This window comes from Canis lupus, chromosome 4, assembly GCF_011100685.1.
Source record: "Canis lupus familiaris isolate Mischka breed German Shepherd chromosome 4, alternate assembly UU_Cfam_GSD_1.0, whole genome shotgun sequence".
In the NCBI taxonomy this organism is placed as follows: domain Eukaryota; kingdom Metazoa; phylum Chordata; class Mammalia; order Carnivora; family Canidae; genus Canis; species Canis lupus.
The window spans coordinates 50,772,922-50,795,417 of record NC_049225.1 but is presented as its reverse complement, the minus strand read 5'-3'; the positions used below and the strand labels follow the sequence as shown (position 1 = coordinate 50,795,417).

Sequence of the window (22,496 nt, the reverse complement as noted above, 5' to 3'; positions counted from 1 at the left end):
TCCACATTTGGGATGGAGTAATGGCTAATTTTGCACAAAGAGTGAGTGCTAATTCGACTTTTTACCTGAATTCTTCTAGTTTCTCAATCAACTTAAACATGTCGAACAGCTGGTTTTTATCTCAGGAAAAAAACCTACAAGTCCAGTTGATCCTATTTACTCTTTTTCTCTCATTTAAGTTTATAAGTAATCATCATCACAGGGTTTCCAATGAGGCTTTACTCAATTTCCCTGTAGGTACTTAATATTTCATTTGCTGAAACCATTGTTATGAAGTCTATGAACTTCTTAAGACAAAAATTTTGCATATTTGCCAATAAGAATCTCATTTCTAAGGCATATGAACACGTGAGTCAGAAACAACTTCATAATCTGATATGAAAACACTATCTTAAATTGTTTTATTAAAAAAAAGGCATAAGTCTAACTGATCTGGAAGTCATGTTGAATCATCATAAATTTATAAAGAAAAGTCTTCCTTCTCTTGACAAACCAACTACATAATATTACTGTAACATTTGGGAAGATAAATGACATTCTGTAAGACCTAAAAATTGGTAAGGACTAGGATTCATTAGGATTACATATTAGGTATGCCTTTGAATATCTAGGGATATTTGGTGAGGAGAATGCTGGAATTATACCACTATATCTATGTAGATCAAGAGAATCAAGTTTTGGAGCCCTCAATAGTAGTTGAAGCCAGGGACATATTAGTATCTAACCAATCTGTAATTATTCAGTTGTATGAATTAAATAGGGAGGCCAACAAATTCCTATAAGGGTTAATTATGTAGCAACCACTGGAGAGTCAGTGAGGTTGAGAACGCATTAGAATTGATTCACACAGACCTAGTTCTAATTTCACCTCTGCCACCTTTTCTTGGCTACTTGACCTTGAAAATCTACTTATTTGCTCAGTCTTAGTTTTTTTCTGAAAAATAAGCAAAATAATGTCTACTTTACATAGTTATTATAAATTTCCTCTCTCTATATTCATACCTCATATGTGCTCATGTATATATCTGGTATAACACTCAATGGCAATTGTTGTTATTACTGTCTTCTACTCATCCCAACTATAAACTCAGGTACCACATGTAACAGATCTCATTTTTCCCCATTGATATAAGAACTGGACAATATAATTTATCTCATAGGTTACTATCATTTACCACCTTACTTTCACTCCCTATTTGATTATGAGAAGCTAAGGATCTAGGATTAAAAATTATAAAGTTGCCTGATTTAAAGGCCAACAGTACCGGTGGGGCAGAAAATAATCCTATAATTGCCTATTCCTTTCAGCTGGGGAAAGGTTGGAAAAGCTTATAAATCCCTTTAAAATCTCCTTAGCATCTTCTTCATCAAAACCTTCTGGAAATAACTGGCTTGGAAGCAAGGAATTTTATTCAAAGATGAGTAGTCACAAAGAAAATTACAAAAGTTGCCAATTTTACAGATAGATATTTTGCAGAGCAAGAGAGGAATGGAACAGGAAAAACAAATCAAAATAATAAACACTCAACAAAAAATATTGCCATGTAGAAAATTAAATTGTGACCAAGTTTTCACTATGAACACAGCACAGCAAAACCACCTCATGAAGCAATCACCTCTAAAATCCAGAGATCAAGTCAGAATCCTAAAGCCTAGAAAATTACCATAAGAATACATAAAGAAAAGAAAAACATAATGGAACCAGTCGGTTTAAGGAAAGAAATGGAGGATAGAAGGGAAGCTAAGACAAGGAAGAGCAAAAGCTGCTATAAATGCAGTAGATTTAAGAATGTAGGAATGGGAAAAGTTAAAAAGGATTCATGAGAGAAATTAACAATATCAAAGGCAGATGCGGTTGTCCATTATGTGTATAATTGGAGACTTTTAGGAAGAAAATGGAAATAATCAACTAAAGCAGATATTAAGATTTATAATTAAAGAAGAAAACTAACCACAGAGAAAGACTTGGATATACATATAGTTTGAAAGGTTAGTCTATGTTCTCGGAAAGAGATGACACAGAATAGCCAATATGATGACATACCCTCATGAAGTTACTACATATCAAAGATAAAGACAGAATCCTTTGGGAAGCCAAAGGGAAACAATTTGAATCCTAGTATGAGATAGAAAATAGCTTCAGCAAATGCTGAAAGACAGGTAGGATTGCTTTAAAAATCCTTAGGAATATAAAATATGGCTTCAGAAACTTATACCCAGCCAAACTATCAGTTGTACTTTTGAATATGCAAGACCTTAGGGAATATTGCTGCCAAGAGTCTTCATTAAAAAATCTTTTGGAGGAAAATTCATAAAAGTCTGTGCCCATCCATAAAAGAGTGCAAAAATTACAGCAAAAAAGATCTGTGGGGAGTACTGCGTCTACGTAACTACAGGACCAAGACTGAACGTCACGTAGACATGACAGTTTAGAGAAGAATATAAATTTTATTACCCTGACAAAATCTGGGAGAAGAGGGACAAATAAGGACAGGTGGTATAAATATAGTGATTTTCTTACGTTTTATAGCCTATGAAGTGAACACTAGAAGTATAACAGAACAGAAGAAAACATTAGCAAAAATAATACTGTAAAATGAAATTAGGTGATAGAATAAAGGGGAAAAGAGAAGATATTCTAGCTTTATCAATGCTTATAACAAAGTTAATAGATACTATTTAAATAAATAGAAAGTTAATAGTTATCAATATGTTATAGTTAAAATAACCATTTATGCATTAAGTGTAAGCTTTCCAAATTACCAAAATGCATACACACAGGAACAAAGAGAACACTAGAAGATTTTTAAAAAATACTAACAAAAGCTCTTACACTCTAAATTAAACATCATATGGTCTCATTCATTTGGGGAATATAAAAAATAGTGAAAGGGAATAAAGGGGAAAGGAGAAAAAATGAGTGGGAAATATCAGAAAGGGAGACAGAACATAAGAGACTCCTAACTCTGGGAAAAGAACAAGGGGTGGTAGAAAGGGAGGTGGGTGGGGGATGGGGGTGACTGGGTGATGGGCACTGAGGGGGGCACTTGATGGGATGAGCACTGGGTGTTATTCTATATGTTGGCAAATTGAGCGCTAATAAAAATAAATTTTAAAAAATAATAAATTAAGCATATAAAAATTATAGTTGAAATGGCTACTTTTCTATGTTAGATTACTAGTTAGATCAGGTCCAATAATCAATAAACTAAATGCCATTTAGTAACTAGTGCTATTTTTCCCTGAAGCTCTATCAGAAAATCTCAGCATATCAAAAGACAGATAAAGCTTTTCCTTGTCCCTTGAAATTATGTAAACTTTTTCATTAACAAAATCAACTAAATAACACCCAAATGTCAGCTTCTTTAATAAAAGCATCACTTGTTTTTCTTAGAAGTGCTGGAAGACTCTTATGAGTCAACTGTACATCCATGCATGTGGTATATTGAATGACAGTTATGAGGTTTGCTATTTGAATGAGGTACAGCAGTATTTAGAAAGTATATTGGTGCCAAGTCTCCAGCCCTTCCCTCTTGCAGGTGAAGTGGTGAAGAGACATTAGTTTTCTATGGCTGGTATGACAAAGTGCCACAAACTGGGTGGTATCTACAGATTTTTTATAATCTTATGGTTCTAAAGGCTAGAAGTCCCAGATCAAGGTGTTGGCAGGGTTGTTTCCTTCTGAAGGCAAGAGAGAGAATCTGGTTGATGCCTCCCTCCTTGCTTCTGCTGTTTTCTTGGCAATATTTTATATTTATATAAAATATTATATATTTTATAATATTTAAAATATTATATATTTAGCTTATAGACACATCATCCTGATCCCTGACCTCATGTTCACATGGTGTTCTTCCTATGTGCATGTTTATATGTACACATTCCTCCTTTGTATAAAGATACAGTCATTTTAGATTAGAAGCCCACCTACTTCAATGTGACCCCATCATAACTTGACTATTTATATCTGCATGCTTTTATTCCTAACTGAAGTCATGTTCTTGGGTAGGGGTTAAAAATTCACAAATGAATTTTGGGGAGGCACAAACATACAGCAAGAGAGAAGAATAAGTGGTGGTTCTAAACTGATAGAGTGGACCATCCAACCTCTCAAAACAGACAAAACTAAACTGGATGCCCACTGAAATCAGGTGCCTTTGCTGTTAATTTTCACTGGCCCCTCTTACAGACTCTCTATTCCTAAGTAGATAATTCTGTTTATTGATATGTATTATTTATGTAAAAGAAGGTAGATGAAAAAAAAAAAAAGAAGGTAGATGAGTACATTAGAGTAGGAGAAGAAATTGGATCAAAATCTAAGCTAGCACATCTAATAGGTGAAAGGAAATATTCTTAAATTTTTGAGACTTTCCAAATTTACTAATAGCTCATTATGCTGTCCAGAGAACTATTTATAAGCAATCTAATATCATTAAATGAGACTAATTTACTGCTGCTGGATCCAAGTAAGTCTTCTGAAATCTTATCTGGATTATTAACTCCTCAAAGAGATGCACATATTCTCTTTTGAGGCTAACCATACTGCAGCAATTCTTTGTAGGTAACACAGAGTGGTAGAGGTGAGAGTGAGAGTGGCTTGATGTTATACTTCTTGGAATGAACCGAAGTGTGTACAAAGACCTTTCTTATCTTCAGATAGTACATAAACTCCACTCCACAAATTTCAGCTTCAGTTAATTGATCAGTGCTTCCCAAGGTAGGGGGATCATATGTAATATGGTAATGGTCATGGGCAGTGTGAGATAATGTAGGATGCTATTCAAAAAGGAGTAATAGAACACTGATCTCTATAATGGGATTTTTCTTTTTTCGTTTCTTTTGTATTGATACAATCAAAAGAATTAGCTATCACAATTTCATGCTAGCTTGATTTTAATCCTCAACACATCCTGATATTCCCTGGTAATGCAAAGGAAGACATCAAAGTTCAGGTTTTTAGATAGGTATGACTGTTTATTTGCAATGTGATATTCCTTTTAATTTACTTTATCATTACTTTTTAGTTATAGCAGTTGATATAAATACTACATTTATGTAAGGGACAAGTATTTTTTAAAGTAAATTTAAAAGTTAATTTTTTAAACTACAAAATAAGTAACAGTCATGCAGTTATGCAGACATTTAAAAAGTGGCATACAAATGACTAAAATTTGGAAACCACTGAATTCATTCTTTCATTTATTCTGAAGGCATTTGCATATAAGAACAAAGCATTCTACTGGATGCTCAATAAACGTATTTAGTTGCAGGAAAAAGTTACACTCTGTACACAAATTTGCATGTTTTGGTTGAACAGAATGCAAAAACTCAGATCGGACAAATCTCTTTTACTGAAGTAGAACCAAGGCTGAATTGCAACCACCTTTGGAGCTGGTGGCAAGGTCTCCTCCTTTCTTTCTGTTTTTATCCCTAGCTTTCCTGTTTTGTATTATGTTTGATCCTGCAAGCCACCTCTGATCCTTTTGGGAATAGGCAGAGTATATAAAAAGGGAGGTGATTAATCAGTATTTGTTGAATAAATGAATACATAAGTGAATGAATAAGTAAACAGAGAAAGATGAACTGAGAAAGAATTGCAATGATCTGGTTGTTCTCAATTCCCCTGTTTTAGTACGAAGGTTAATGCAAGGAGCACACTGTGATTCTAACAGGGAAGGCAACACCCTGCATGGTCCAGATGGGGAACATGAAATCTGAACCAGCAGGACATTAGAGAAAACACTTCATGTTTGTCTTCCCTCCAGGTGTGTTCTCAGGGCTGGCTGATAATCCCATGAAAACAATGGATGCCAAAATGATGCCTCAGGCCAGTCAGAGAAGCTGGAGATTATGAGATTATGGTTATCTTGCCTAATTTCAGGATTAACTATATTAATTTCTAATTAATAGAATCATGAAAATAAAAGTTTTGGTTATTAGTGGAAAGGAAATTATAAAATCCCATTTGAGTGTGAATCCAGCCTGAATTAAGAAAGGGAGAAATGATAGGTCTTTGTTCTCTGCTCAGGAAAGACATCAGCCTGACACTGAAACCTCTTCTAGGGGACAAGAGAAAATCTCCAGTGGTTTAGTGAAAGTTGTTTTCATCCCAGTTGATTGGATGATTCATAGGCTATTGGAGAAAGTATCATTGGCAAAGAGAAACATCAAAATGAATATAGCCTATTGTTCCTACTCTCTAGTTTTTAGCACTCCTTACTTTGTAATGTAGTAATTTACATAAATGCTTTCACTTTCCTTCTAACCTGGATTCTCCCAGAAAGCAGGATCTACTTCATTCATTTTTGTATTCTCCATCATACCCATTATTTGAGATACAATAGATGCTCAATATGTAGCATCTATTAAATATATGCATAAAAGTAGACATTTGAAAATTGCCACAGCTGCTGTATACATTCTTTTCTGCCAATGTTTGAACACTTATCTTGAATCAGACACTACTTTTAGCCACTGGGAGAAACTAAAACTCAGTGCAACAGCCTTATTTGTAACATGGCTAATACAACCATGATCATAAGTAACTTTCATACAATTGAGAATATGAGAAACAGAATGAAAGGGGAATAAGGCAAGAGATGCAGTGCATGGAGAAAGAAGAGGGGAAGAGGTAGATTTCAGCTTTGGGGGTTGCTTAGGGTAGAGATGGAGGAAGGAGCATTGGATGAAGGCTTTGAAGGATGAAATTCAATAGGCATAGGTAACTCTGGGAAAGAATCTCCCAAAGGAATATGCTACCATAGACAAAAATCTGGAGATATGATAGAATGGGGTGGGTTTTGGGGCACTGGGTAGTCCCAATAATGTCCAGAATGTAGGGTATATACGTATATGAGTATGGGTGAGGCAGGGAGTGAGGATATGGAACGGGAAAAGAAACAAGGAGTTAAAGACCATCTGAGCAAGATTTCACAGAGACTTAAAAACCCTGTGAAGCCATTTGAATTTAACGAAATAATGAGAGTTGTTGAGCAAAGGATATTGCATTATCTTCATTGCTTTCCAGGATCCGGACACAATAATCAGCTAACTCAAGGAATGGCTCCCTGCTAGAACATTCCCATTACCAAGAAAGGATAATATAAGACAATAGGAGAATCCTTCTAAAGCACAAGGCATATTTGTCTCTATTTGAGGTGGTTATTTAAAAAATATGCTTTCTTTGAAAATTTGCCACTAAAGAAAATGACCTAAGCATTATTTTTACTTTTCAGTAGGAAACATATTCCTGGGCAATCAAACACCCAGTGTTGATGAGAGAAAGCTCTACTTTCACATAGGAATATCAGCTGATAAAGGAAAATGAGTGATAGAAAAAGTATTTTGCAAAGCTGTAATGCAATTGATTCAGGCACATATTTTCAATTGGTGTTAAAGCTACTAGGTGATGGAAATATAAGCAAGTAATGAATAAAACAAAAGTGAGATCTCATTGTTCCTTCGGTTAAAACTCAGCATCGTCCCCCATTTTACTGAGAGCCCTAGTCCTTACAGAGGGCCCAAAAGGCTCACACAATCAGAGCCCATTAGTACTCTCACCTCAACCTTCTTATGACACCTTCCTCACCTGCTCCTATCACTTCAGTCACATTAACCTCCTTACTATTCTTTGGACAGAGCAGTTATGCACCCTTTCTTAGGGTCTTTCACTCATTGTCCCTGTCATCTGAATTGCTCTTCCCCCAGATATCTGCATGGCTAACTTCCCTGATAACAGCTTCTCAACACCCAATTTACAAACACACCTCTCCCCATTGCTACCCGCAAGCATTCCCAGCCCTATTGTTGTTCCTTAAAGGCATTTATCAACTACTAACCTATGGTATAATTTACTTATGCTGGGAGTCAGAGATTTCTGTGTTTTGTTCTCTGCAAAAATCTCAGGCATCTAGTATAGCACCTGAAATGCAGTCGTTGCTCAAATATTTGTTTAATGTATTGAATAAAAGGCATCTTTTGCGAATTATACTTGTAAGTGGCTCCTGCTCTGCCCATGCATGCAATTGGAGTACAGATCACAAGTGTGGACTGGACTCTGTGTTACATGAAGAGGCAAGTTTGGCCCATGGGCATTCACTACCATAAATATGTGAGAAGTGGTGTCTAATTAGAGGGTAAGGGAAATGTATTAATGCTGAGAAATTAATGAGCTTGGGGAAAAGAACATCAGCGCCTCTGACAAAGAAATCTGTTAGAAAAACATAAATGCAGCAGAGGCCAAGAGAAAGGGCAATGCCAATTTCTAGACTTGGGCCTTTCTGCTTCAAAGATCCACAAGTTTTGCTTTTTCTGATAAACTTCATTAAGCAGCCAACAGAATTCTCTCAACACCCAGGCAGCTTCTTTGAACTTTCATCATTTTGTAAGCCATTCTAGAAACCAGCTCAGGGTCTGTATACTGTTGATAGAATGTCAGGGAAGAAGGCAATCTGCTTCTTGAATCTGGGAGGATCTTTCTCCCTGGAGGAGGAGGAATTAGGTATCATCACCTGTTTGTAATCAGGAAACAGAGGGGAAGCAGCAGAAGAAAGCAGCCCCACATCAAGGCAGGCTGTGAAGCGTTTCCATTTTCCATCCTATAATCATCTTTTCTTTGTTCCTAGGATTATAATCTTTTATGTTTTTCATTCCAGTGTTTCCAGGGGTCTACAAATCCATGAGCACCAGACATTATCTCTATATTAAATAAATATGAGCTTGTGTACACATATATGTTTTTGAAATGTAGGTGTTAGTGGGGATAATGAAATATGAACCCTATAAAAAGTGTTACTGAATTCAAAGGATGGTTTGTCATAATACTCAACACAGTAACCTTTTGTCACAGTGGCTAAGATAAATAAACATAGGTTGCTCTTATCACAAAAGACAAAATCTTCTGTGGGAAAAGATAGAACAAGGATAAATCATCTAATTCAAATTCCTGTTTACTTCCTCAATATGATGGAAAACCAGATAGATGGAGCGACCCTAAGGTCTCATGGTGAAATGATAGGCCTGGGGTAGAACCCAAGTCTCTGGATGCCAAACTCAGTGCTCTCTAAACAACAGCACTACCCTGTCAGCAGACCCCTGCCTTTTGACATTCCTCACTGAATGGATACTGCCTTTTGATTGTTTAAGCTCTCACTAAGGTAGTCTGAATCAAGGCAGTCAAAGCCTCAGCTGAGAATGGGTCTTAGTCTTCAGGGAAAAACCTGCTTATTGCAAAGAAAACATCTGCCACTTACTTACAGGTAGTACAGCACACATAGTTCTCAGGAGAGATAACCCAAACCCTTCTACTACAGAATCAAGCAGCTGGTGGCACGGAGTCTCTTCTTACCCCAAACCAATCCATTCTCCATACTGCAGTGTGAGAGGTATTTTTCAAGAGAGAAATTCATGAATCCATTCAGTAAGTCTTTAAGTACCTAGTATGTGTTGGGCACTGCAAACATATCAGCGAACAGTTAGTCCCTGCCCTTAAGGAGCTTATACAGAAGTGGTATGAGCCAGTAAACATTCATGTCAAGAATCTGCTTTCTAACTCTATGGATTTGCCTATTCTAGACATTTAGTGTAAATGGAATCACACAGTGTGAACTTTTATGTCTGGCATCTTTTACTTGTTAACATAAATTCCAAAGTTCATCTACATTACAGCATGTACCAGAAATTCATTTTGTCTTATGACTGAATAACATTCTATTGTATGGGTATGCCACATTATATCCATCCATTCATGATCTGATGGACATTTGAGTTGTTTTCACCTTTTGAGGATTGCAACTAATATAACTATAACCATTCATTTACAAACTTTTTTTTTTTGAATATTTGTTTTCATTTTGGGGGCATGTATACTAAGAAATGAAATTGCTGAGTCACATAGTAATTTTAATTTTTTTGAGGAAGCTGTGCTCCTCCTTGGCCAACATTCCATGTTGCCAGAGTCACCTGATTACCATGGCTTGCCCTTTGTGTTACTTTGCAGGTGGAGAGTAACCTTACACATACTCTGGGTGACCATCATGGGCATATTGTCTCTTGTTCCAGCATCCCACCAGCATGTGTCCTTCACTCCCAGTGATTTTCTTCATCACTGCCCACTTTCAGTGCATGACCCATTTTCTTTCTAAAAGCTATTAGCCTCCATAGGGGCTAAGAAAACAGGTTTAAATGTGCCTTTGCAGCAAAAAGTTGCTCAGAAGTTCTGGTAGAAAGAGACGTTTCCCTCAGTTCTATTGATTTACTTAGGTAAGCTAGTCTCAAAGTTTTATAAGTTTGGAAAAATTATTTAGCCTGATTCAATTTTCTCATCTGTAAAATAAGAATAATACATGTTTTGTAGAGGTAAATGAGAAATATAGGTAAAATGCCTGGGATTATTCTTGGCATGTAGCATATTTTACAGTAAAATAGTCATTTATTATTTTTCTATGAGCTAAGGTGCTATAATATAGAGATTTATACTTACTGTTTTAATCCAGAAATTAACATTTTAATTTTTTCTGTGTCCATAATGAGAAACTATAATCTTTAATGAATCAAATTGTGCTGCTTCTCTAAATGAGACTTTGATACTGCTTTTCATTGCATTTAGAATAAAAACTAAGCCTCTTCCAAGGCCCACATGGGCTCTGACCTGGCCCCTGCTTACCTTGCACCTGTGTTCTCAACCATCTCTCCATGTTTCTCAAACTCAGTCATGCTGGCCTGCTGATCCCTTGAGGCCTCAATTTCTTTCCTGCCCCAGGTCCTTGGCATCTGCTCATGATCTATCCTAGAACCTGTTCCCCAGCTTTTTGATAAGAAGAAATCTGCTATCAATTTAGTTAATTGCTTCTATTCTGACAGTCCATTCCTTATGCTTTACATCCAAAAAGAAAATAAATCCAGAATTTTTTTGTCATTACAAACTTTTTGTTTTCCTTCATAAATGATTATTATTTTTTTATGTGGGTGTGCTCGATCTCCCTTTCTAAGCTGTGAGTTTTGTGAGGTAAGGAACCTGTTCAGTCTTATCCTTCCTTGCATACACAAAGCTGACTACTAGGAGCCTCTCACCCTTTGTTGAATAAAAGAAGTCATGATTTCTCTTACATCTTGGTGCCAAAATCATTTCCAGTGAGCCTTACTTCCAATTCCATAGGGAAATCAAAATGTAAGTAAGAGTTGTATATAAGAATGTTTTTACTTGCAGTAAGGAATATTAAGAGATGCAATATTTTTTCAGAAGTGGCTTAGACACTGGTTGGTGAGGGTGTGTCACAGTTTATAGTGGAATATGGAGAAAAATACAAGGAGAATCCACTCTCAGGAAAAGAAACCACAGGAAAATCATGACATCAAATTATCTAATTACTGAAAATAAGATGGAAAAGGAAAAAAAAATGCAGTCATGCAGAAAGCTCTGGGGGCAGGAATGGTGATAGGAGGGACCATGAAGGGGCATGAGGATACTGGAGGAGACAGAGATGTTCATTATGTTGCTTGTGGTGATGGTTTTACAGGTGTATTCATAGGTTATGATCTAATTATGGGGTTTTAAATATATGCAGCTTATTGCATAGCAATTATGCCTCAATAAAGCTATGAAAAGCAGTAAGAAGATTATGTGGAAAAAAATCACCACCACCACCACAACTATAAAAAAATGACAGTCATGGATTTTCTCTGGCTGGTGAGCTCAGAACATAAGTTTCTAAAGGTGGAGATAATGCATCCCATTTATACTAGCCATTCTGGAATGGGACACTGGTGAGGTCCACACACAGGTGGAAGAGAAAGAGTGGCCCATACAGCAGCCATGGCTTTCCATACCTCACCTCTGTGCTCATGGGGCCTCTCCTCCTGGGAGAGCAAAGGCGAACCCCCTCTCCTCTCTGCTGCATCAGGTACCCTCAACAGAAAGCTTACACCCCATACAAGCAGGAGAAAATTGCACTGTTACTGTGTTTTGTTTTTACCTAAAACAGCAAGGAGCTCAGACACAGACCAGCAACTCCTATAGAAAATCTGCCATTTCCCATATGGCATTGACCCCATCCTCTCCTGAGGTTGCCCTCATCTACTGAATAACTTGAATTGACGGAAAAGGAATTTCTTTTTGTTTCCTGCCTTTTTCTTTGCTCACATTTTCTCTTTTCTTCTTGCTCTATTCCCCCTCTGAATATAAAAAAAACGAATGAACATTTGTTGAACACTGTGGAATCAACCACTTTCTTTATGCTATTTTATTTAATCCTTAAAACCATAACGGGGAATACTTACCATCACTCTTCCTATTTTACAGATAGAGAGAACGATGCTGTCACAAGTTCAGAGCCTTGGGGATGTCCTGCTTCTTGTGAATGCAGAGCCCAGATCTGAATATGGGATAACTCCAATGTCTGCACTTTCAGCTCCTAGACACAGCTCTTTTCATGAGTTCCCCAAATTTCTCTCTTTCCTTCATACAGGTATTAATGCATGTGATGCCTCCATTGGGTGAAGGAGCATATTTTTTAAAAAGATTTTATTTATATATTCATGACAGACACACAGAGAGAGAGGCAGAGACACAGGCAGAGGGAGAAGCAGGCTCCAAGCAGGGAGCCCGACGCGGCACTTGATCCCGGGTCCCCAGGACCACACCCGAGGCTGAAGGCAGCGCTAAACCGCTGGGCCACTGGGGCTGCCAGTAAGGAAAATGGTCATTGCATACTATGAAGCATAAAATACATGTTTAATAGTTAGGTGCTTTATGATGGACATGCTAGGCAGTCAATCAGAAACATATACATAACAATGTATTAATGGTCATTTGCATCATGAGATGATGAATGAGATTACTCTCTTCCTTTGATTATCTGTATTTTCTTAAATATTTGGGATGAGCACTTATTAATCATGTCATTGAAAATAGTACAGGAACATTCTCTGAAAAGTATAAATGCTTTTGAAAGGGAGGGATGTATTTTTTTCTGCTTATAATCTTGTTTCTGACAAGAGAGTGGCATCTTTTCTATCCCAAGAGAACAACATAATGTGGTTATTCCAGAATCATAGGAAAATATCAGAAGTGCAAATCAAAATTTGTTTAAAGCAAAATTCCCAGTTCAGAATGGTAGCTTTTTCCTGAGAGTGCCACAAACCCATCTGAGAAAAAGGGCTCCAACCTGGGAATGCATTGCAAATGTTATGAAGTTTCATATGGCACCTTCTAGCAAAGACTTCCCACACCTGAGACCAGGTACTTCATTCCTGAACCTACTCTGAAAGTATAAACAAACTATAGATGTACTAGTTGCATTATTAACTTAGTTCTATATTCTGTTTTGTTCCCTACTTGATTTTATGTGCCTCTTAACCTCAAATACGATGAATCATTAACTGCCTTATTCACCCTGTACTCTGTTTACCCACTGATTGTAGAAACCTAATAGGGGCTGGATGGTGATATTTGTCTTGAAATTATCTGATGTACCTGAGTGTACCAAGTACCAAATGGTGCCTCACTGTGCAGAGGAACTGTTTCAAGTGCTACCCATTCCCAGGTTTCAAGAAATGCCTCATCCTCCTTTCATGCATTTACCTCCTTCTACAAATATATATATAAGTTCTTCATAGGCTCAATAGGGAAAGGCAGCATTATGGAATAATCTCTGCCTTCTTGTTGGACTGCCCTCCTGATAATAAATTTTTCTTTGCTTTAAAGCCAGTGTCCCAGACATTGGCTTACTGCACATCTGGTACATGGACAAGTTCAATAACACATTTCCCTCACCCCAGCTACCTCTTCCCTTCCTCTTCTGGGTATGGCACTTCCATTTATACCTACTTTATAAAACCCATCATTGCTTGCTCTAAGGTAGCAAGTTAAGTCTCAGTAAAAGTAGAGAAGTTTTAAAAAGTTAACTTGAATGTTCTTATGCTTCCCCGCTTGGTTATGACTCAAATCCAGGCAAGACCTACATTGACTGTCTTTCTCATGCATCCTCAAGAGCTAGGATTAGTTCATTCAATTAAAAATAGTTAAGATATTGACTTGGTTCCAAGCACTGGGTGATTTCATAATGAGAAAGCAGACAAAGTCTCGGCCTCCCCCGGGTTATGGGGAAGGAGCAGCCAATAAACAGCCAAACCTACAAAATGTGGTTAAACTGTGAAGGGAATACACAGGGTGATGGGATGAAAAGTAATGAGGAGCCGGTTTTAAATATGGTAGAAGGAAAGGCTTCTTTGTAGTGAGGATATTGGAAGAGATTTAGAAATATGAGGACAGAATAGGAAACACATGATAGGTATGTATCAAGGACTTTTTTCTGGGAATCAATGGGTCAGCCTCGCCCAGCTTTTTCTGCATCCCCCAACAGGTCCTTGTGCACAGCAGGAGACCAATAAATTGTAGAACTTGGTTCAGACAGTAGGTCATTGAGCTCCTGTGATCTGCTAAGCATTACATTTTATAGATTCTACCTCACTTAATCCTTCCCAAAACCACATGAGGCAGTCTTTTAAATAAATAGCTCACATTCCATTTATGAAAAAATGTTCAATGACGTTAACTTGCTGAGGGACACATGGCTGGTAACAGAGCCAAGATCAGAGCCCATATTTGTTGGGCAGTCTCTAAGAAGCCCCTGCTTCCACTAATCCTTGAAGGATTGAATGTATGAGATCATGTGCAAAAGGGGAGTGTGAACTGGTGCAGCCACTCTGGAAAACTGTGTGGAGGTTCCTCAAAGAGTTAAAAATAGACCTGCCCTACGACCCAGCAATTGCACTGCTGGGGATTTACCCCTAAGATACAGATGCAGTGAAACGCCAGGACACCTGCACCCCAATGTTTCTAGCAGCAATGTCCACAATAGCCAAACTGTGGAAGGAGCCTCGGTGTCCATCGAAAGATGAATGGATAAAGAAGATGTGGTCTATGTATACAATGGAATATTACTCAGCCATTACAAATGACAAATACCCACCATTTGCTTCGACGTGGATGGAACTGTAGGGTATTATGCTGAGTGAAGTAAGTCAATCGGAAAAGGGCAAACATTATATGGTCTCATTCATTTGGGGAATATAAAAAATAGTGAAAGGGAATAAAGGGGAAAGGAGAAAAAATGAGTGGGAAATATCAGAGAGGGAGACAGAACATGAGAGACTCCTAACTCTGGGAAATGAACAAGGGGTGGTGGAAAGGGAGGTAGGCGGGGGGTGGGGTGACTGGGTGATGGGCACTGAGGGGGGCACTTGATGGGATGAGCACTGGATGTTATGCTATATGTTGGCAAATTGAACTCCAGTAAAAAAATAAAAATAAAAAAACAAAAATAAATTTAAAAAAGGGTTTAATGAGAAAACTAACTAAAAATAAGTACATTACTGTCTACATACTAGAAATACAAGATCACGCATTAGTTTTACACAAATCCTTTGCCTCTTTTAAGTGTAAGGAGAAACTCTAGAAAACAAAATCTTGGGGTTTGTTGTTGTTGTTTGGTTTTGAATAAAACAAAAGAAAATTCTCATTGCTTTGGTAACAATTCTGATAAATGCTAAGATCTCAAAAAAAAAAAAAAAACATCCTTAGGGCAGGAGAGTTTAACAGCACCAAGTGAGTGAGCCTTGGAATCATATTCCCTAGGCTGGCCGGTGGTGAGTTTGCTGTGTGGTATTGGAGAAACTCACCACTGTCCACTTCAGAATCCCCGATGATACCTCGCACAGCAACGTGAGAGATTGTGGCAAATGTGTGCTGAGAACCACTGGCGCCAGAGTTCCCTGGAAATGGGAGGATACCAGGCATTTAAGGATATCTGCAGAACGGCAGAATAAAGTACAATTTTGAAGTCTGTTCTGCGGGAAAGAATGCAACTCAGGTTGGAGAAAACAATGGGCAAGAACTGAAGGTGACAGAGAAATAGGGGCATTTTTTTTTCTTTTTCCCAATAGCCGCAGACTCCTTGATGGCAGTGTGCAGTTTTTCCTAACTTTGATTTTTCCCTATAGCACCCTTTATTTTATTTTTTTATTTTTTATTTTTATTTTTCCCTGTAGCACCCTTTAGAGGGCCCTGGCACACGTTAGGTAATTCAAGAACGGCGCATTAACTTGGAACATTCTGGCAGATGAGAAAGGATACAGTTACTACAAAGACATGTTGATTGGTAATTGATAAAGGAAACGAAAGGGACACAAATTCTGATGACTAAAGGGATCCACTGTGTAAGCTTCAGAAGTTTGTCACCAGTGATTAGCGTGGATGCACTTCACTCACAAGTCTGCCTTTGATGAGTACATGTGAGTACGGGCTATGAGTGTCATGGAAGACAGTCCTTAATTCAGAAGAGATCAGACCCATCCAGCTACTGTTCATCTGGTATTTACTAAGTATCCACTCTGTGTCAGGCACTGGTGACAGAATCTTGAACAAAACAGATCTGCTAAAAACAAAAACAAAAACAAAAAACAAAAAACAAACAAACAAACAAACAAAAAACAAAAACAGATCTGTTCTTTTGGAGTCTAGAACCTCATCAATCAGAAACTAATAATAAGTAACTACTAGCAACAGCAGCAAATAGGTGAGAATTTATTTGCCATGTAACACTTTTAGATACCATTCAATGTAAACATTGTATTTGTAGGCAGGAAGGCAGAGGCCCAGAAAAGCCAAGTTGCTCAGGGTTATGTAGCTTGTTTGTGTCAGACTCAAGACCAGAAGCCAGTCTGCTGACTCAAAGTTGCTAAATTGCTAAGCTGGGTCTCGGAGAAGCCTGTCACTGTTCTTAATGCAGTGAACCTAAGGCGGTGGCAGGCACCAGGGTTTGAAGCCCAGATACATGTGGTCCTTGCTTTATCATCCCTTGCAGAGAGAGACGTGCATCCAGCAGGCTTTGGCTTATAGGCTCTCACAGGCCCAAATGCATTTTATTATCTGTGTCATGAGGGGACTTCACAGAGGCACTGAGGGACCAGCACTATAGAGCATATTCTCAGTAAATAGAAAACTTATAATAACATGAATCTGTTCTTTCCTGTTGCATGAAATGCTAAATACCTAACCATTTGATGGTCTACTGAAAATGAAATATTACAGAAGCCTTGATACAATTTTAATATCTCCTTTCTCATCCCATTTAGCTTCTTACAGAACAAGCCCCATCATCATTTAAGGAGTCTGTCACATGCCTGACAAGTTGCAGCCTGGCAGCTCCCTGCAGGTATCACAAAACCAACAACAGTAGAACAGGAGCACAGCATGGCGCCCCTGCTCACCCACCTGGCCTCATGCTGTTCTTTAGAAAGGAGTGCAGGTGTGCTGCTCAGTGGCTGTCAGTCACAGCTTTCCCCACACCACAGGTTAGTGGGGGCCGGAGCAGGCCTTGGGGGCCACCTCTCCAGACCAGGAGATAGTTCCTGGCTAGTGGCTCTGTTAGTGTTTGCCTAGTGACACGTGGGAGGTCAGAATATCCAGGGGTAGCCTCACCTGGAAGCTTCTGTCCCCAAAGCCTTGATGACTGAGGACCTCAGCTTCCTGCTAAGGTCCCCACCTCTGCACTGTTCCTTAGGACCAGGAAAGATCTCAGTGCCGTCTTGTCTTGTCTTTTCTTTTTTCTCTTTCTTTCTATTTTCTCTTTCTTTCTTTCTGTTTTCTTCTTTCTTTCTTTCTTTCTTTCTTTCTTTCTTTCTTTCTTTCTTTCTTTCTTTCTCTCTCTCTCTCTCTCTCTCTTTCTTTCTTTCTTTCTTTCTTTTTCTTTCTTCTTTCACTATTAAGGGAGCTGGGGATGGTTTCCTGCTTTTAAAAGGCCCTTAAATTCAGAAACTGTAGAAAGTTCTAAGAGTGTGGTTAATAGTCTGAGGCTCTGGAGTTAGACTGCTGGTGGGGTCCCGATCTCCTAGCTTAGCAAGCTGCTTAATCTCTTTGAGTCTCATATATATCCACAAAGATATTACTAGTACCTACACAATAGTGCAACTGTGAAGAGTACATGAGGCAGCCTGTGTGAAATGTTCATAGCAAGGCCCAGAATTTAGTAGTTACCCAATATACGTCAGCTCTCTTTATTCTTGGCCTTCACAGTCTAGACAGATGCAAGTTAGGCAGACAGTCCCAACAAAGCAATAACATTAATTATCCTTCTCTCTCTCAATATGTAGGGGTGTGTGTGCATGCAGTTGCATGTATCACTCGTGTTAGAGGCAATACCTCTTTTAGCTAATGTTACCTTGCTAAGCTGGTCTGCCCAGCTTACAATATATTATTTTTAGGCAAAATGTGTATTTTAGCAAGAGAGGAGCGAAGGGATGAGTAGATTCTTGAATTATATACGAAAATGTACCTATCATGTTCTGAAGAGCAGTTGTCATGTAGCAAGCACTTTGCAAATAAAAGTTATTATAATAATTAAGAATTTGGGGGTGGTTGAATTTTCTTGCCAACATTAACCATATGTTCATTTTCACAAGACCTTCTATGCTTCCCTCAGGTGCCACACAGACTTGTGTGGCACAGTCACTTGGCCTCTGACTGAATTGTGAGGAATGTGGAATAACAGCCAGAAGGGGAGTCAGAGGATATCAAAATGATTTCCTCCTATTTCATATACAGGGAAACTGAGGCCTACAGAAAAGGACAGTCCTTAAAGCTATATAGTAAATTCAATAAGTTAGAAAATGGTTAAAATTTAAGCAAGATGGAAGAAAAATAACAACTAACAGCTATTGAACAGTAAACTCTGGACTGGGTATTATTCCAAGTACTTTGAACAAACCTACAAAGCATATACTACCATTAGTACCATGTAATACGTAAGTAAGCTGAGCCTTAGAGGAATTAAGAAGCCTCCCTAATGGCCAAGAGCTAGTTTGGTCCTGGAGTCTGTGTTTTTGACTACTCACTGTACTGGGTATGTAAATCTTGATAGTGGAGTGGTGGATAGAGAGTTAATGCACTAGATATCTTCAGCCTTTGGTAAAAAGCCACTATGCTTGGACTTTAAGGCAGCCTTGTGATGTGTTCCCTCGACACCCAGTGACTTTGTTCCTTGCTGCACGGAACGTATGCATATTTATTGCTTTATGGTCTTCTGGGATCCAGGGCTCCCGGGGAGCTCGTGCATGGGAGCGGACTCAGGCAGCTTCCCACCCCTTGTGGATGCTCACGTGGGCTGCCATGCAGTCTGCCTTATTGGTGTGTGTGGTGCCAGCTGATCCTGTTCTCCAGGATTCAACACCCAACCCTTGGTCTACTTTAAAGAGAGTTTTGTGTGATTCCCCCAACCCCCCCATTTGCATTATATTGTGTAATACCGATTTAAGGAAATAAGCCTTTGGAATCGAAACAAACAAAACAAACCAAAACAAAAAACACAAAAACCCTGGGATAGCCCAGGTTTGCATTTAAAATTCAGATGGGCCGGAGTTCACTCCTACCTTTCCTATTTAGCAGTTCTGCTATTGACTTTGGGCAAGTCACCAACCTCTCTGGCCTTGGGGTTTCTTGGGTATATGGTGAGAGTCTATGCCCCATAGGGCTGCTGGGAAAATTAAATAGAAGCATAGCCTAGTGAGTGAGAGAGCAAGTCTGACTCACAACTCTACCACCTGAAGCTATGATATTTGACATATTTCATAACTTGCCTGAGTCTTCAATTTTCTCATATACAAAACAAGCGATAGCACCTTTTACATAGTAGAATGTTTGTAATGAGTTAAGATCATTCATGTAAAGCACTAGCACAGAGCCTGGGTATCAGTGAAAACTTCCTAAATATTGGCTGATATTCTCATTATAATGTATATAAAATCCCAACTAAAGCACGGAACTTTGCTGGCATTCAATTCAATCCAGCTAGTAGTAAAGGGATGCTACACCAAACTCTTTTGCAAAATATCAAAAGGCATAAGTATTTAGGTTTAGGCTTCTGTCTCAACCTAATTTCATTGAAATAAAGAAAAAAAGTAATGTGGAGGAATGAGGATAGGGTTAAGAAAGAAATGAGACAATTTTGAAAGACAAATTAAGAAAATAACCTTTTTTACAATTCCATCAAAAATAAAATACCTAGAAATAAATTTAACCAAGGAGGCAGAAGACCTGAACTCCAAAAACTAGAAGACACTAATGAAAGAAATAGAAAATGACAAGGACAAATGGAAAGATATTCCATGTTCATAGACTGGAAGAATTAATACTGTTAAAATGTGCATACTACCAAAGGAATCTACAGATTCAATGTAATCTGCATCAAATTATCAATGGCATTTTTCATAGAACAGGAACACAAAATCCTGGAATTTATGTGGAACCACAAAAGAACTTGATTAGCCAAAGCAATCTTGAGAAAGAAGAACAAAGCTGGAGGAATCATGCTTTCTGATTTCAAACTGTACTACAAAGCCATAGTAGTCAAAACAGTATGGTACTGATACAGAAATAGAAATATAGATTAATGGAATGGAGTAGAGATCCCAGAAGTAAACTCATGCTTTATATGGTCAATTACTCTATGACATAGGAAGGAAGAGACTACCTCTTCGGTAAATGGTGTTGAGAAACTACACAGCCATGTCTAGAAGAATGAAACTGGATCACTATCTTATACCATATACCAAAATAAATTCATTATTTAAATGAATTAAATACTGGATTTAATTAAATTTAATTTAATTAAAGTATTTAATTGGATTAAAGAGGATTAAATTAAAGTGGATTAAAGACTTGAAAACATACAACTGAAAGAAACATAGGCAGTAAGCCCTTTGACATAAGTCTTAACTATATCTATCTGTATCTCTATCTCTCTATCTCTATCTCTATATCTAAATATTTTGGAACTGTCTCCTTAGACAAAGGAACAAAAGCTAAAATATACAAATGGCATTATATTAAACTGAAAAGCTTCTGCATAGTAATGAAAACCATCAACAAAGTGAAAAGGAAATCTGAATCGGAAAGCTATTTGCAAATCAAACATCTGTTAAAGGGTTAATATCCAAAACATATAAAGAACTTACATACCTAGATATAAAAAAGAATTCAACTAAAAATGGGCAGAAGATTTGAAAACATAATTGTCCAAAGAAGATATACTGAAGGCCAAAGCCATATGAAAAGATGCTCAACATCACAAATCATCAGAAAAATGCAAATCAAAACCACAATGAGATTATCACCTTACACTGATCAGATTGACTATTATCAAAAAGACAAAAAATAGCAAGTGTTGATGAAGATGTAGAGAAAAGGGAGCCCTTGTACACTGTTGGTGGGAGTATAAATTGGTGTAGTCACTATGTAAAACATTATAGAGGTTCCTCAAAAAATTAAAAATAGGACTATCATATGATCTAATTTGGGGTATTTATCTGAAGAAAATGAAAACAATTCAAAGAAATATATACACCCCTATAGGTTTATTGCAGAATGATTCACAATAGTCAAGATATGGAAGAAACCTGTGCTCATTGATAGATGAATGGATAAAGAAGATGTACACACTTACACATAAACACACAGAATTGAATATTATTCAGCCATAAAAAGTTAAATCTTGCTGTCAGCAACAACATGGATAGACCTAGTAGGTATTATGCTAAGTGAAATAAGTCAGAAAGAGAGGACATATGTACTGTATGCCTACATGTGGAACCTGAAAAAACAAAACAAATGAACAGAACAAAAGAGAAATAGACTCATAGATACTGGAAAGAAACTATTACCAGAAGAAGGGGTCTTGGGGGGTGAACAAGACAACATGAAGGAGATTAAGAGTTGCAAACTTCCAGCTATAAGTAAATCATGGGAATGTAATGTACAGCATAAGGGATATATTCAATAATATGGTAGTAACTTTGTAAGGTGATAAATAGTAACTAGGCTTATTATGGGGATCATTCTGCGATGCATTAAAACATTGAATCATTATGAAGTACACTTGAAAGTAATAGGATATTACATGCCACTTATAGTTCATTAAAACAAAACAAGACGAACTAAAAGAAATGGGACAATTTTGTTTACTTGAGAATATAACTCTCTATAGAGACTTACCATGCCGCTTTCCCACTTCCTCTACACCTTCCCTCTTACTTATATTACAGGTAGAATCCTGCCCCAAAGGGTACTTATTAACTGGATTTAGATTTATATTTTAGATGTTGAATATCTAAAGTTGAGAAAGATAGGTTCTGAGGGAACTTAGAAAATAGCTTCCATTTATTGAGAATTTAAAATGGATTAGGCACTATATCTCATGTTAATGCTGTAAAATATTCTAGTTGTATCTTTTTTTTTAATGATTTTATTTATTTATTTGAGAGAGAGAGAGAGCGAGAGAGCATGCACAAGTGTGGGCAGGGGGAAGGACAAAGGGAGAAAATCTCAAGCAGACTCCCCATCAAGTGGGGAGTGTGGAGGTCAAGAAAAATCAAGGCCATTCCACCTCAAGTTTAGCATTAGCACAAGTACAGCCATCTGAGGCCCCTGTGAATAAGAGCTGAAC

General features: G+C 37.7%; 1 protein-coding gene across 8 annotated transcripts in view; it reads right to left on the bottom strand.

Annotated features, from left to right (window-relative positions):
* ATP10B (ATPase phospholipid transporting 10B (putative)) overlaps positions 1 to 22,496 on the bottom strand; it is a 307,612-nt gene that overhangs the window by 255,345 nt on the left and 29,771 nt on the right. For 4 of the 8 annotated variants that reach the window (XR_005358316.1, XM_038534853.1, XM_038534847.1 and 1 more), the window contains exon 2: positions 15,679 to 15,771. The exons of the other annotated variants lie outside the window; for them this stretch is intronic. The gene's annotated coding sequence lies outside the window, so the exon portion shown is untranslated. The remainder of the gene's footprint in view (positions 1 to 15,678; positions 15,772 to 22,496) is intronic. 8 annotated transcript variants of the gene reach the window in all.